This window comes from Dipodomys spectabilis, unplaced genomic scaffold, assembly GCF_019054845.1.
Source record: "Dipodomys spectabilis isolate Male_0828 unplaced genomic scaffold, ASM1905484v1 ptg000163l, whole genome shotgun sequence".
Classification (NCBI taxonomy): domain Eukaryota; kingdom Metazoa; phylum Chordata; class Mammalia; order Rodentia; family Heteromyidae; genus Dipodomys; species Dipodomys spectabilis.
In genome coordinates this window covers 3,291,611-3,303,853 of record NW_024870840.1, presented here as the reverse complement: position 1 = coordinate 3,303,853, position 12,243 = coordinate 3,291,611, and the positions used below count along the sequence as shown (strand labels likewise).

Sequence of the window (12,243 nt, the reverse complement as noted above, 5' to 3'; positions counted from 1 at the left end):
ATATATGTCTGAGTCGAGCAGAAAAGGTCATATAAGTTGATGTTAGGTGAAATGAACCCCAAGATAAGTATTCAAATGTTTTTTTCTTTCATGTGATTGTTTCTAACATATTTATAAGATGATTTCTTTGTTGCTTTGTATGTCCCTCCCCAGGGTATAACCCCTGTTTTCACTGTATTTGGTGGTGGTATAATTTGTGGAGGGGAAGGGCAAAAACAAATCGTTTAAATAGGGATACAGGTAGACCCATTGCAATAATGAGATGTACAAGTTGTTATGTGGAAAAAGGAACTTCACAACTTTGACTGGTGGTGGGGGGTTGGGGGGAATGACAGTGGGGTGGGAGGAGATTGGAAGGGATGGGAAGTGGAAACAAAGGAGGAGGCAACAATGCTTGATAAGAAATGTACTCATCTTGCTCATGTAATTGTAACCCCTCAGTAAGGTATTTTCACAATTAAAAAAAAAGAAAAAAGAAAAACAAGAAAAGCTAATGTGGTAGAAACAGAGTCAGAGATAAAAGTAAAGATCAACTAAGACCTTTCTATAAGATGTCTGAAAACAAAAACAAACCATTCCCCACATACCTCTTCTGGTATATTTCCAGGCATTTCCTTTTGGAGCTTTTGTCAAGGAAATGCCCAGGCTTATACCAAAATACTGCCTGTCTATTGTGATGCAACCTAATGCCATCTCTACTTGCTGCAATTTTCATTTGTGCCTTTGGGTGATAATTAGATTGTTTGATCCTAGTCAATAAAATGCTATTCAATTTCCCCTAAATACATCAGAGATGCATTATTACAGTAAAATATTTTCCCATGCCACTCTATTAATTTCAAGCATAGATGCCTAGCTATGTAACAGGGCTTTTTAATGTACAGACTAAGTACAAATTAAAACTACAAGAGCATGATTCATGTTTCTGGAGGTAGAGATGGAGGATGTTCAGTAGATTACTCCTAACTGTATGGAAGTTGTTGGTGAAGCTAATGAAGGTTAACTTCTTGGTCAATCTACGCTGGCTGTCTTCTGCAATCAATGAACAAACGATACAAGAAACCCCTACATTCAGAATCTGAGAGATCTCTTTGAAAATTTCATGGAATTTTTTATCATAATAAATAGAAATCACATGTCTCATATATATCATTGTCCAAATTCTGTTCTTCAACTCATCATAAGCATACAACTTAAGGCAGAACTGCTGTGCAGAATTGGAAGTAATTCATTTTCTTCTTCTCCTAACACCAACACCTCCTGTGTTAGGAGAGATGGCATTCTATGTAATAGCATACAAGGCTTCAAGGACTATATTCACTTATAGCAGTGGTAGATGGGAGAGAGGCAAATATCTTTCCTTTGTTCAGTGAGAAAACAATTAAACCCCACTGATGTATTCATTGATAACAGGAAAGATATGCATCCTGACTCAGTGCCATTGCCATCCTGAAAATGTAAATCCATTTATATCCTTATTTATTTAGTGCAACATAAGCTCCAAATTTAGAAGTCGACTTTTCTATTTCCTTCAATGCATTATGGCTTAGGGCATTAAATACCAGTTAAAAAATGTGATTTTTAGCTCAGCACTGATGGCTTAAGCCTGTAATCCTAGCTACTCAGGAAGCTGAGATCTGAGGGTAGCAATTCAAAGCTAGCCAGGCATGAAGGTCAGTGAGACAATTATTTCCAATTAACTAACAAAAAGCCATAAGTGGGGTTGTGGATCAACTGGTAAAGCACTAGCCTGGAGCAAACACACTCAGGAAGAGCTTCCAGGCCTTGAGCTCAAGCCCCAATCCCAGCACACAAAGAGAATGGTTTTTAAGTATAAATAGTATCATCACTATTATTTTATTTAGCAAAAACATCTTCCATGGAGGTAAAGGAATCCATATTTTGTGTCCAATGTTTTTGAAACAACACATAGATTTGACACAGCTTACAGTACACAATTAAAATAATATTCTGAAAAGGCATTAGTAATATATTTAGATTTTAATTCCTTCCCTAATATGAAACATCAAAAGTGTTTGCTTTGTTTTTAAGAAATATATCATCAAGTAAAGAGGTAAAGAGCTATAATCTTCACTGGAAAATATGCCAGGTCTGTAGTCCAGAGGACAAATAACCTAAAGATTAGATATGAAGACTTAGATTATAGAGTAGTTAATTAAAAAGCCATCAGACAAGACCAAAGATAGAGGAGATATAATGCAAATGTGTGATTGAGTAGGAATCACGTTTACAGTAAATGCTTGCTATAAACCCATTGGCTCCACAGTGCATGAATATTGGTTCTGTCAGGAATGCTTCATGAGGAAGTTAGAAATTGTCATTAGGACATAAGTAGAAAGTGGGCAGTAGGAAAGCTTGAGGGAAAGCTTTTAGGAGATGGTACGGAAGATGGGAGAGGGGTGAGGTTGTGGTAATAGACCTGAGGGTAAAGGGGGGGCATGCAGCACTAATATCAGGCAGTGACTAAATTAGAAGAGATATAGTCAAATGTTTTATAGAATAATGAAAAATGGACTGCAGTCTGAGGTGAACAGAGCAAGAAACTCTTAGTCAGAGGCTGGTTGAAAACACCCTCTGAATGGGAGTCTTCCGCCGGTGTCTCCCTGGCTTTCAGGGCAATCAACTCACAGCGGATGTGTCTCGATGTCATTGATGCCCTTGTTCTGTCACACCTCACACCCAAAAATCAAAATGCAGAGATTGGTACAAATGACATTGACAAAGGAAGAATGCGAATGACATCAAAACCACTTTCCAGAATGTGCATCTGTTTGTCTTTCATCTCAACTGTTTGTTAGGCATTTAAAATCCTGCCATTCATCCCTCCAATCATTTTGAGGTCTAAATGGCCATCTTCCTCGTATTTGTTAGCAGCACTAAAAGGGAGAATCATCATCATAACTGCCTATAGCTCTCTCTAGTTTATATATATATGTATAAATACACATACACACACACACATATATATATATACACACACTCAAACTATAAACATTCACATGAAAAGAGCAGATCAACATTCATATTGCTACTACCACAGATAGGAACTGGATAATTCTGGGGATGTCAGAATGCACAGCCATCCTATTTAATCTTTCTGTCATTAAGCTCTATCAATTCTTTATTTTAATTTTCTCAGATTTCCTCCTATCCTTGTTCTTTGCTTTTGTCTCCAGCTACTATTGATTCCATCGCAACCTCCTCCATTTCTTCTAGTCATTTCATCCCCAAACAGGAAAATCAGCCAAAATTTGATTCCAGGTGCCAATCACCTGCTCATTAACCTATATTGACTCCTCCATATTTATTCTCCCGAAGAATAAGAACCTCTGTCTAGCATTTTATGGACAGTCAATCCACATCTACTTGCCTGTTCTTATCTCTGATTATTTTAACTATGGCACCAGATTAGCTCAGAATGTCCGTATCTACATCACATCTTTCTGCTAATATTTAATAATTTTTATTTTTATTGTCAAATGGTTGTACAAGGTGGATTGTAATCTCATAGGTACATATATGTCACATAATTTACGTACACATGTCCCTTTCTGTATGTACATAATGCATCTTAGAGTCATCCCTTCCATAATTCTCACCTTCCCACCTTCTCTTCCTCCACCAGTCACATCAAAATCCCACATATGTACATTGTGACTGTATTCTTCTACCCTTTCCCTTTTCCACTCATCTATCTCCCTCCTCTGTAATTTTCTTTTCCTTTTTTTTTTTTTTTGGGGGGGGGGTGGTGTCTAGTCATGGGGCCTGAACTCTGGCCTGGGCGCTGTCCCTCAGCTCTTCAGCTCAAGGCTAGTGGTCTACCACTTGAGCCACAGCGCCACTTCCGACTTTTTTCTCTATGTGGTGCTGAGGAATTGAACCCAGGGCCTCGTGCATGCGAGGCAAGCGCTCTACCACTGAGCCACCTTCCCAGCCCATAATTTTCTTCTAATGAAATGACAGTATAATCTCTTTGACCTTCCTTGATGTTGAATTCTCCTTCGAACTTTGTAACTTTTCGTCTAGTCCATGACACATCACTAAGCCATTGAGTTCATGCTTCATTTTGCTATCATTATTACAGGTTTGTGTTGTTAAATTTCATTAGCAAGGTTGTTCATTCCTTATGAATGCCATATATTCACATAAAATACACTTTCAAATATATGGTCAGGATTGAAGTATTGGTCAGTGGAAAATTGCTTGCCTACCATTGTATGAGCCCCCTAGGTTTGATTCTTAGTAAGGCTGAGAGATAAAAAAAAAATAATTAGTACATTATAGGTACATTAAAAAGAACAAGAAAGAGAAAATCGCTTGTGTCCCTATTTTGGGGTTCATTTCACTTAGCATCAGGTTATATGGTTATATGTACATAGCTTTTGCCCTCTTTTGCTTGTCCTAGACATGCTATTACAGATAAGGGAAACCATGGGACCTATATTTCTTTGGGTCTGGCTTACTTCACTTAATATAATTTTTTTAAAGTCTTTCCATTTCCTAACAAATGGGACGGTATCATTCTTTCTGATGGAGGCACAGAATTACATTGTATGCATGTATATATCTATATATCTATATCTCTCTATATATATCACATTTTCTTAATCCATTCATCTACTGAGGGACATCTGGATTGGTTCCATATCTTAGCTATGGTAAATAATGCTGCAATAAACATAGTTGTGCTGGTAGCTTTAGTATGGCCTTATTTGTGATCATTTGGGTAAATGCCCAAAAGTGAGATTGCTGGGTCATAGGGGAGCTCTATGTAGAGTCTTTTGAAGAACCTCCATACTGCTTTCCAAAGTGATTGAACAGTGCAGTAGGGATCCCTTCTGGCCACATTCCCTGCAACATCTGTTGTTATTACATTTCTTGATTATAGTCATTCTAACTGGGGTGAGGTGGAATCTCAATGTTGTTTTGATTTGCATTTCTTTTATGGCTAGGGAGGTTGAGCATTTCTTCATACGTCTATTGGCCATTCTTATTTCCTCTTCAGAGAAGTTTCTCTTTAAGTCTTTAGCCCACTTATTAATTGGGAGGTTGTTTCTTTGAGGATTTGTTATTGTGGGATTTAATTTTTTGAGTTCTAAGCATTTTTTTTATCTCTGTGTATGTTCATCCTCCATGGTATAAGCCCTGTTGTCACTGTATTTGATTCCGATGTCCTGCATCTTGTATATACATTTTTCTAATTTGGGGAGGAGGAGGGAAATAACAAAATGCTGAAATAAGGATCCATTGTAACAATGAGCTATACAAGACTCTATGTTGAAAACGAACCTTACAACTTTGCAGAGGCGCGGGTGAGAGAGGAGTTGGGGAGGTGGGGAGGAAAGGGATGGTAGGGGAAAAACAAAGGAGGGGGTAACAATGCTTGGTAGGAAATGGATTCATTACCTTGCTCATGTAACTGTAACCCCTCTGTACAGTAAAAATTTATATTTAAAAATAAAAGAAATTAATTAGTAAAAATAAATTTTAAAATTAAAAAATAGTAATCTTTTTTCTATTATCAAAGTATCTTCCTATTGCATGCCTTTGTAAACTCCTTTTGGGCATGTCTAGAAAGGAAAGGACTATATAAAAAAGAGCACCAGTTTTGATCTTACAAATAAGCTCCTAAAACCTAAAGTAATGGTGCTTTTACTAGTAAGTGAAATAAATTCTGACATGTGGTAGCATTAATGTTCTCATTCTTTATAGCTCTCAAGTTTACAGAATTGTTCTCAGATGGGCTTAAGTTTACTTTTCTATGCATTATGGATTCATACATAAAAATGTTCAGACAAGGATTATTTCTGGTGAAATTTAAATCTGGTGTTCCCTGTACTTTTTAAATTTTCTGTCCTTATACTTGAATGTAATATGTTACATAAACCTCTGTGGGTAGTGTGGGAGGATGGTGAACTATAGGGTAGATTAGAGGCTACAAAGTTAATTCCCACTAAAATGTTAGAACTTCAGAGCAATATGTAATATTACTCTAGAACCCGACCTGAACTGGGCAGGGGGGAGTGTCAAGAATCCAAATTTATATTATTAGTATATTCAAAAATATAACCAATGTTGCTTGGTTGGCACCATGATATTTTCATTAGCTAATGTCCCTTGGGTCTGCAACTGGGGGACAAGTGGCTTAATGGTGGTAAGGAAGAATAATTATTGAGCATGATGTCCTCTACTTTTTTCTTCTCTACCCTTCTAGACCTTGCAAACACAAATGAACCATCCTAGAAACTGGGCCTCTGCTTGGTCCTAAGTTTGTTTACCAGTCAGGCTATTTTCTGTCACCCTCTCTTGCCTGGTCATAGCTGTCCTGGACTGTGGCTGTGATACATACAACAGAAATGACTTAGGAACTCTATACTCAGGAAGGTGGAGAGCACCATCTGAGTAACATTGGGAGGTAAGGTAACGTCACCCTCAGGTGGTTTCTTTCCAGTGTTCCGGAGATAATACATTGAAATGTGCTCTGCCTCTTGCTCTTCCCTTCATTTCCAGAACCTGTTCTTTTCTTTGCACCCTATTTAAGGAAGATAGGGCATCTCGATTCCCTGCTTCTGATTCCCACTTTCTTTGCTTATGCTATCTGCTGAGAATGAAAAAGATAAGTATGTCTCCTGTATGCATCTTTTTTTTCCTTGAATTTGTAGTGGACTGTCTAAGTCTAAGAACTGGAGTCTCCAGATTGTGGATCCAGATGTGTTAAATAAGAGATCACATTCTTCTTGTAGGTGAAGCCCTCTTTTATCACTACTATTTAACAAAGAGGCCAACTCCTGGCCCTTTTCTGTCTCGAAACAGATTGGACTGCTTCTCTATGCTTTATGGATTCATATACAAAAAATTTCTGACGAGGACTATTTTGAGTGAAATTTAAATTTGTAATTTTCTGCCTTTAGACTTAAATTTACTGTATTATATAAATTTCCATGTTCGAGGAGAAAGAATGGTTAAATTGTGTGGGATGTGTGTTGGATCCCACGAGAATTCAGCTCTTCACAGACAATGGGTAATATTGCTCCTGAACCTATCAGCTTAACATTTAAGATACAGACATCTAGATAATATACAAATTAGATAGAATGTCTCCTTCTTCATTGAGAGAAAAATCTTCTAAAAAATACACTACTGTGTGAGGGCAGTGGGTGTTTTTGTTTTTGTTTTTTCTTACAATTGTATCCTGGGAGTGGGATATAAAAATTATTTCTTACAGTGCTACAGTCAAATGTCATGGTTTTGGTTTTAGAATTGGAAAATTTAAGTATGAATGATCAATACAATTACCCCATATTTTAAAAGACATTTAAAATAGCAGGTTCCAACATAGTATCACTTGAGCAATAATTACTGTTACTGTTAATTACTTATCAATTGTGCCCTTAAATTATTCACTCAGAACAATGACATTAATGAGATACTGCTTGGAATTTTAAGAGATGAAAGCATCCTGCTAACTATCGAGCATGCTCTCTTTTCATTCTTATTTGTTGCTCATTCATTGAGTATTTATTAAAAACCTACTTTGAACCAAGCCTTTTCTGGGATGAATAAATAGAGATAAAGACCATGAATCCTCAAGAAGAGGAAATATATATATATGTATACATACATATATGGCATATACATGTATATATACTTATATCTATATATGTATATATCTGTCTATACACATCTGTATATATGTATATATGTATACATATGTATATGTGGCCATACATATGTGCATATATACACATATATATGGTATTCCCTGTACCGTCCAAACATATGGCATATGTTCCATGTTCTTTTCCTCAATAGGAAAGAATATAGGAATAGAAAAGAATATAGGAATTAAAATCATGTATTTATCGAACAGATGCATATTCTGCTTTTCATTCATCCACTCTATTGTTCATTCCAAGTCTTATGTATTCATTTGTTCATTTAGTCCTTCAATAAACATTTATTAAGGAATTATAGTAAGCCAACTGCTACAGTTGGCCTCCGTATATAAACCATCTATCTTGGCCTTCAAATAATCTCCATCTACTGAGTTAGTGTATATGAGAGTGCTATAATGGAGTGCTATGAATATGAGACAAAGACAAAGGAGATTGCATCTGCCAGACTTGAGATGGGAGTCTTTCACAGGGGAATGGGTAACTTGAAATGAATACTGGGGAAGCAGAAGTTTGTATAATACTTGGAGAAGGACAATTTTGTATAATAATTGGAGAAGGGCAATTTTGTCTAAGTGTCCAAAGAGGTGGCTTAATGAAACACTTCTTTGAACATGAAATACAAAATATACCAAAGAACCTATTTAAATTTTGATGGGCTGCCTAGCTACAAGATAGCTTGTCTTTAGATCAGTATGAATAATACTACAGAGGCTTATGGAGTCATAAGTGGTCCCTTCAGAGTTTGGGGTTTTTCAGTAAAATTCCCTGTAAGGGGGAAAGACTCAGCTAGAATGGGTCTTGTGCCTGTGGTGCATGCTAGGCTTCCTACCTGGAATATAAGCATGATGTCCAGAGTCTGAGCAATGTCCTGTCATCAAGGCAACATTCCTGGGCTGAGTAGGATAGGTGTGGCTAGAGGCTCCACCCAACCCATGGCTTCTACCCAGCCTATGGCTTCCACCTAGCCTGTAGTCCCATCTAGCATGGAGCAGCACCACAGGCCATCCACTGCCTGAGACATTTCATTATTTGAGTGAAAGTCTCTTTAATTACTTAAGGCATTGGTTTTCATTATCTTGTTACTTAGGCAAGCTGATGAAATCAATCTATACAGGCACGTCAACCTGAGCCTTACGGACATAGATTGTGCTTTTTTTCTTTTATCTTTTTTTTTTTTTTGTCAGTCGTGGGGCTTGAACTCTGGGCCTGGGCGCTGTCTCTGAGCTCTTCAGCTCAAGGCTAGCACTCTACCGTGTGAGCTACAGCACCACTTCAGATTGTGATTTTGATTCCAGTTGTTTAGTGGACACTTAGGAATTCACTTACCTTCTGATCAAGGTAAACAAGACAATCTGCATTTATGCAAACAAACCAAATCCGATACATGACAAAAGTAATAACTCTTTCAGATTTGTGGAGTAAATGGACACATCTGTTATCCTTTGAGAAACTAGTTTATAGTTTATTGAAATGAATACTTAGGAAGCTGAAACACTTTTTTCATCAGAAGGGGGTATGGCTCAAGAGGAAAGAGATTAGACAAACAGAGAAGAATTGTGGGCAAATATAGTCATAATATTCTCTCTCTATATATACATATATGTGAAAATGAAACTAGGTACCTTGAGGGATGGGTCAGGTTGGGACAGATGGGGTGGTGGAGAATGGAGATGATACTGAACAAGCCGAATTGTGCTTACAAATTGACATGATGAAGTAAAACCCCTTTATACACCTACTTTAAGATAATAAGTTAAACCAACTTACAGATGATAAAGAATTATTAACTCTACCAGTTAAAAACTGCTATTACCTCAAGTTGTAAATGTTGAAACGGAGGCACAATGATATTACAGAAATAGGTCATGAAAATACTGAGTCATTTTGCTATATATTTGATCTTTGACCATCATGAATTTATAATTTTCAGTTCCAACTACTAAGCAGTGAACATAAAAATATCCATCGTGCTATAGTTAATTATAATAAAAATAAAGATACCATCACCATCTGGCTGTTCTGAAAGTTGTGTAGAAATGAAAAGCTTGTAATAAAAAGCATCTAGCATGAATTTGAATCTCATGGGCTGTGTTATTGGGTTTGATGAGCAACTTGCTTAGGCTAGCATAACTAAACTCCCAACATCTGTTTCTTTACTTCTTTCAGTTTCTGGTTTTCATTAATTTGGGAGTTCTAAAAGGTCTGGAATTTTAACCAACATAAATATTACTGTTTTACAGTAGCACTTCCCCAAATACTTTCCTTAAACAGCTGTTTCACAAGATGTTAAATTTTATAAACTTTTCCTGTTTAGATACATTTGGAAAATAATTATGCTATTCCTTTTTACTGAGGAATTTCCCAGAAATCTAATATGAAAAAGTCCATTGTAAATCTCCTAGAAGGAAATACACCTTGCAGCTCTTTAAAAAGTGATGATGGCATCCTTTTATCCTTAGAATATATTATGGCACTGTGCTCCCACAAATGTATGAATGATTAGTACCACATATTCCAATTTAAATTTTTATTTACTCTAGTGTGAAGTAATATATTTCAACAGAACTATATATACAGAAATTTGAAAGCTTCTGGTATCATTATAATGATACCAGATAATACACAGGTGTAAAAAGAGAAGAAAATTGGTAAATGTAACTTCCCTTGCCACCAAAAAATGCATTGTTTTATAACCAATTTCTAAATATTCACATTTACATTTAGAATCCTTGTAATTTATCTTAGCATGTTGTTCTCGAGTTTTTCTGTTTCTGGCCTTGCAGAGTTCTAATATTCTTCCTTTGAGCTTCGCAAGACCTAGTATTTGGAAAATATTCCTGTATCTGTAAGTGTAAAACCTGAAAATGGAAGCCATGTCTCCATCATGCCAGTAGACATCTTCTTTCATCATATGAAATAAATGGGAGCGCAATCTTAATACCTTCAGGATAAAAATAAAACCATATTTTCCTTAATGAGCTGAATAAGCAGTGATATCTGTGTTATGGATAAATTGTATACGTAGTAAATAAATATACCTGAACTTCTCTCCTCAAGAAAAGCCTCTCATTAATTTTGGTGCTTCACTATTTTGGGTTACATCAAACATATAATTTTAATATATCCTAATCTAAATAACTTGTTTATGTTAAACTCAGTGCTCTGAAAGGACCACTGGATTTAGTAAGAAGAGCAGTAAAGCATTCATTTGGTTATTTTCCAATTGTGTATCTGAGCTATTATTTTTTAAATCATATTTAAAGATAATGAAGGAGTGACTAAGTCTACTAATTCAGTCTAGGTCAGTATCTTCTTGGCTTTATGTGATTTCCTTAAAAATATTTCTTAAATAGATTTATTGTTTTCCTCTTCTCTAGGAAATATGTATCTCTTAAAGAAAGGATATTTTAAAATTTTTACTCTCTCCTGGTGCTGGTGGCTCACGCCTATAATCCTAACTAGTCAGGAGGCTGAGATCCAAGGATCTAGGTTCAAAGCCAGCCCAGGCAGGAAAGGTGGTGAGATTCTTATCTCCAATTAACCACCAGAAAACCGGAAGTGGTGCTGTGGCTCAAGTGGTAGAGCACTAGCCTTGAGCTGAAGAGCTCAGGAACAAATGCCCAGGCCCAGAGTTCAAGACCCACAACTGAAAAAAAAAAAAAAACAATCTACTCTCACTCTTCTCCCCTGTGTGTAAATGTGTCCCATTTTCACTACTGGAAGAGAGATTTTTTTTGGTGGAAAAAATGTATATTTGTAATTAGCCAGCTGGACTCAGCTTTGATGATTCCAATTATGATTCCAATATTGTTGGCAACATCTAAAGCCTCATAATCAGGAGCCAGTTAAACATATGCCTTCTTGTCTCCATCAGGTCTGATCAGGGTATTGACCTTGGCCACATCAATGTCATAGAGCTTCTTCACAGCCTGTTTGAGCTGATGCTTGTTTGCCTTGACATCGAAAATGAGCACAAGTGTGTTGTCATCTTCTATTTTCTTCATGTCTGACTCAGTGGTCAGGGAGAACTTGATGAGAGCATAGTGGTCAAGCTTGTTTCTCCTTGGAGCACTTTTCCAAGGGTATTTGGTTTGTCTTCAGAGCCACAGAGTCTTGGGCTGCGGGATAGTGGGTGAAGTGCATATCTTCTTTTTGTGGCTGTGGATGCCTTTCAGCACTGCCTTCTCGGCCTTCAAAGCCTTTTCCTTGGCTTTGGCTTTAGGAGGGGCAGGAGCTCCTTTCTTTACATTTGGTTCCATCTTGGTGAAAAGCAGAATTTTTTTAATATTTGAAATTTGTGTTTATTATTTTGTTTCTTAGGAAAGGAGATGGCTACATATTCATTACTGTTGGTTTGTAAACATGATACAAAGAATCCAGCGGTCAACTGAATGAATACTGAGTTGTCCCAGGAATAAGTGATTTTCATAGATAACCAGCATAAACTTAGAAACACTAAAGGAGAGTTCCTCTCTCTATCATCCACCAAAAATTCCTGGTCCTCTATCTTTGTTTTGGTATTTTCTTTTCTGTTTGAGTCTGAGAT

The 12,243-nt window shown here is 36.7% G+C and overlaps 1 pseudogene; it reads right to left on the bottom strand.

Annotated features, from left to right (window-relative positions):
- Positions 1-2,473: 2,473 nt before the first annotated feature.
- LOC122119094 lies at positions 2,474-11,956 on the bottom strand (annotated as a pseudogene).
- Between the last annotated feature and the right edge of the window lie 287 nt (positions 11,957-12,243).